The sequence below is a fragment of the Corvus kubaryi genome, unplaced genomic scaffold (genome assembly GCF_017639235.1).
Source record: "Corvus kubaryi isolate FWS band 111438036 unplaced genomic scaffold, C.kubaryi_AGA036_p1.0 123, whole genome shotgun sequence".
Classification (NCBI taxonomy): Eukaryota; Metazoa; Chordata; class Aves; order Passeriformes; family Corvidae; genus Corvus; species Corvus kubaryi.
This window is the reverse complement of record NW_024580658.1, coordinates 1,153,259-1,157,423: the sequence shown is the minus strand read 5'-3', so window position 1 is coordinate 1,157,423 and position 4,165 is coordinate 1,153,259. Positions and strand designations below refer to the sequence as shown.

Genomic DNA, 4,165 nt, shown 5'->3' with positions numbered 1-4,165 from the left:
GGGGGGAGAGAAAAATAAAAAAAAAAATTAAAAAAAATAAAAAATCAAGATGCTTCCCAGCTTTCCCGAGACGTGCGGGAAAAGCCGAGGGGCTTTGAATGGCCAAACGCTGAGGTTCTACTTGGCCTCTGGACTGGTACGCGCTGCTCACTGATAACAATGGCCTCTGCTTTAGCACGGCAAAGGGGAAGAAGGGAAAGGAGAAGGGAGGAAAAAAAAAAAAAAAAAAAAAAAAAAAAAAAAAAAGCTAAACCAAAAAACCCCCCCCCCCCACACACCCACCCACCCCACACCCACCCGGCACCGCCACACGCACCCCCCCTGAACCGCGCCGTGCTCGGCTGGGATTAAAATAAGAACCGCGAGGATCCCGGCCACTACGGGGGGATTGGGGGGGGGGGGGGGGTTGGGGGGGGGGGGGGGGGGGTTGGGGGGGGATGAAGCGGAGGGGATATTTCAGAATCAAGATTTGGTTCGGATCGCCGGGCGAAGGCTCCCGAACAGCGTCACTAGTGAAAAATTATGCTAATTGCAGGCGCGGTGGACAGAGGCCTAGGCAGAGAGACGGCAAAGCCGCCCTTTGATTCACGTGTTTAACAATTAGGTGTCAATTTATGCTAATGAAGCCTCTCCCCATCGCCCTGTCCCCCCCTCCCCTCCTCTCCCCTCCGCGCCGGCCACAACCGCGCCTCTTCCAAGAGGATGCTGAGGATGCTCCCCCCACCCCCTTCCCCGGCCGCCTTGGGCTCCTCGCAGCCCCCCCAGACCGAATCCCCCCCTTTTTTTAGGGCCTGAACCGGGGCTTTGAGCAGCGCGGAGGGGCCGCGCCGGGGGGCGGCTGCGGCTCGGAGGAACTTGGGCGGAACTTTCAGCATCCCCGGAGCCTCGGGAGTGGGTGCGGGGCTTGGGGGGGGCTGAAGGGCTCTCCGGGGAGGCCGAGGCGGCGAGGTGTGGGGCAATAAAGATGATTATTATTGCGGTTATTAATAACCCGGGATTGCCGGGCCGCTGTCGCCACGGGAGATTTATGCCTCTCCCCTCTGCCGCCAACAAAAACTGGCCAAGAAGCGTTTTTAGGGTGGAAAAAAACCCCGTGACGAGGAGGGGCTGGCGAGTGGGAGGAAGGCTGGGCGAGGAATTTAGGTGTCTGCACTTTTTTTTTTCCTTTTTTTTTTTTTCCCCCCCTCTCCCAAGTGCTACTTTTGTTTCCCATCCCAATTTTCGGCCCTCCTTTAATTCCGGGCGCTCCCTCCTTGGCCTGAAGTGCTGACGAGGGGGGAATTTGAGTGGAGCAAAAGGCAAAGAGGCACCACCAAGGCTCTTTGGACTTTGCTGGGAAGGTAGGACCCTTCGAGGGGTTCCATCGCCTTTTATTGTTATTATTTTTATTATTGTTATTATTATTACTATTAATAGATTTGTTTGCTCTGTGTGTGCTGCACCTTCAGGCTGACAGCGCTGGAAAGAGGAAAAGAAAATAAAACGACAATAAAAAGGATGCCCAAGGAAATATTTGGACTTTGGAGGACTCACACAGCCAAGGTTTTCCAGGTGATGGATAAAGTCTGATCCCAAGGATTCCGGGGTTTCCAGCTATTGTTCTGCCTGCAGCCTGCAGCCCCCAGATGGGACCAGAGAACACCATTATTGCCATTTTATTATTATTTTTTTTCCCCCCACCACCCCTCTCATCTGCCTTTTTATGAACTGCTCCGACATAAATCTTCTGCGCCGAGACAGTTCCCATTTAGGAAGCCCGGCGTGGAATTCCCAGGGAAAAGGGAAGAGGAGAAACAGTCGTGGACTATTTAAAGACTTCTCTGCAGATGAACTTCTCTACAGATTTCTGACCATGGATCTCCACTGACTTATTTGGAGCTCTTGGACAGCCAGAAGTGCTTCGGATCCTGCAAGCAACTCCTCTGAAGTGCAAAAATTCTTGTTTTAACCTCAACCAGCTGGAAAAAATCCCTGTTAAGGCGGTGGTTGCACGTTTAGGAGTTGAGCTGCTGTAAGTAGTTATTTCAGGCATTGCCATTTTTGCTTTGCTTGCAGCTTATTTTTCTTTCAAATGCGGCTCCCTCGCCCTCGTCACGAAATCAGCAGCAAATGTTGCGATCTGAGTGGCTCTCCCTTCAAAGGGAGCGCAGGAAATATCTCCCATCTCAAACACTCCCTCCAAGTCACGGCCATAAATCACCAAGTTTCCAGACAAGCCGGTAGCAAAAGGAAAATAACTCGGCTGAAACCCGCAGCAGCCTTTGCTTGTTTTGGGGTGGGGTGGAGGGGAGGGATTTAAAATTTAAAAAAAAAAAAATAATAAAATAAATGAAACAAGTCACGTTTGGGGGATTTTTAGAGGAGGAATGGCTTCTGCGAGGCTGGTGGTGAGCAGGGACAGACGGACACGACACACACAGAGGCCAGGTAGGAGCTGCAGCAAAACTCACCGATCCTCCGAGGGCTGCTCCGGCAAATTCGAGGCCGCGGTGGATTTTGAGAGAGGAGAAGGACTGAGGAGGGGGGGAAATAAAAAAAAAACAAAAAACAACAAAACACAGCGTGAAAGTTGGGTCAGAGCAGCGTGGACAAGGGGATTGCCGGTCAGCCAGAGGAGGAAATTGGTGGGAATGGGGAGAAGGTGAACAAAAGCCCCTCTGGGGGTTTCTCCCAGCCCAGGAATCCCCGCACTTGCAGGGATCACCCAGCAGCCCCACCAAAATTCGGATTTACTCCTGAAGATTTGGTGCAATCCCATCTCTCTCCCCGGTGTCTCCTTCCACCTTCCCTCCCTGGAAACCCCCCAGGCCGGGGAAACTCCTCCCGGTTTTGGGGTTCCCATTGGGGACGGACCCGTGAACCGTGGGCTGGGGGTGAACTCTGAGGGCAGCTTGCAAAATTTGGGCATGGTGAAGGATTTGGGCTCAGTCCTGGCGGTGATCTCAGTGTTAAACGCTTTTAAGAGATTAAATACCTGCAGTTCATTAGTTTGGGGCAAACAACAATAAAACAGGAGGGGGAACACCAGGCCGTTTCCCCGGAAAGGCAGAAAAGCCTTGAGGATTCAGAAAATGAATTTTTTTTTTAAATTTCCCGATTCCAAAATGTGCTCAGAGGAGGAGGACGGAGCTGCTTTATGGAGCACGAGGACACGACCCGCGCAGCAGCGATTCGGTCCCAAAATTAACGCGTTCGAGCCGCGAACGTTCCGAAAGCCACGCCGAGATTTATCACCGCAACTTTGGCACGCAGAGCTCCCGGCGCGGGGAGGAGAGAAAGGGAAAGGGAAGAAAAAGAAAGCAAAAAAAAAAAAAAACAAACCAAAAAAAAGCAATCTCATTTAAAAATATTTTCGTTTTGGGAAATATTCGGTCGCTTTAATAATCCTGTTTCCGTTCTGTATGTTGATGTTATTAATCTCAAATAAAAATGTTCCCCTCGCACCCTCACTCTGCTTGTGACAACATCCCCGAGTCCATAAATCACCCGCGGATGCTTCGTGACCTTCTCGAGTCGGCGGCCTGTGGCTGGGTTTTTTATTAGGATTATTATTACACGCGCTTTAATGCGCAGCCCTGGCCGTGCTCCACTTACATCACCGCCCTCCCCGCTCAGCTGGGGCCGCTCGGGTCCCTCTGAGGTTCGGAAAGAGAAAAAATTCTAAAAAAATCAAAAGAAAAGGGAAAAAAAAAATTTAAAAAAACAAATCCCTTTCTGCACTGTGAGCTCAGCAAACGCTGACTCTTCCCAAGTTCCTCCCACGCCGGGAGCGGGGAAGAAAAGTGGGGAGACAAAACTCGAGGAGGTGGAGAAAAGAGGGGAAAATCGCGTTTATTTGGAGTGGAGGGAGGGAGCGGGGGGAAAAAGAGGAACAAACAAACAAGCAAACAACCAGCAGAAGAAGCTGGAATAAAAAGCGGCTCCAGCCACGGGGGCGGTTGTTTTGCTCTGCTCCTCGTTTATTCCTTGCAGCTGAGGGATGCAGCGAGGCTTCCCCCACCCCCTCCCCGCGTTCTTTGTTTTGTTTTGGGGTTGGTTTGGGGTTTCTTTTTTTTTCTCTATTAATTTTTCTCTCGGGGGCGGAGCCGCTCCCGCCCGGCCTCGCTCCTCCCGCAGCCCCCCCAGGGCCGCTCACCCCATCCCGGCCCTTTTTTTTTTTTTTTTT

At 51.6% G+C, this 4,165-nt stretch overlaps 1 protein-coding gene and 1 long non-coding RNA gene across 3 annotated transcripts in view; one reads left to right on the top strand and one right to left on the bottom strand.

The window, feature by feature from the left end:
* The window catches only part of HOXB3 (homeobox B3), a 10,394-nt gene extending 7,641 nt beyond the window's left edge, over positions 1 to 2,753 (bottom strand). The window contains exon 1 of the mRNA XM_042017713.1: positions 2,451 to 2,753. The gene's annotated coding sequence lies outside the window, so the exon portion shown is untranslated. The remainder of the gene's footprint in view (positions 1 to 2,450) is intronic.
* On the top strand, positions 750 to 3,449 carry LOC121659590. Of its 2 annotated transcripts, XR_006014381.1 has the most exons (4): positions 758 to 1,340; positions 1,449 to 2,011; positions 2,360 to 2,427; positions 3,115 to 3,449. It is a non-coding gene; the product is annotated as an uncharacterized LOC121659590 (long non-coding RNA). The 2 variants fall into 2 exon arrangements; XR_006014380.1 differs by having other exon boundaries at positions 750 to 1,340; positions 1,449 to 2,427.
* The last annotated feature ends 716 nt before the right edge of the window (positions 3,450 to 4,165 follow it).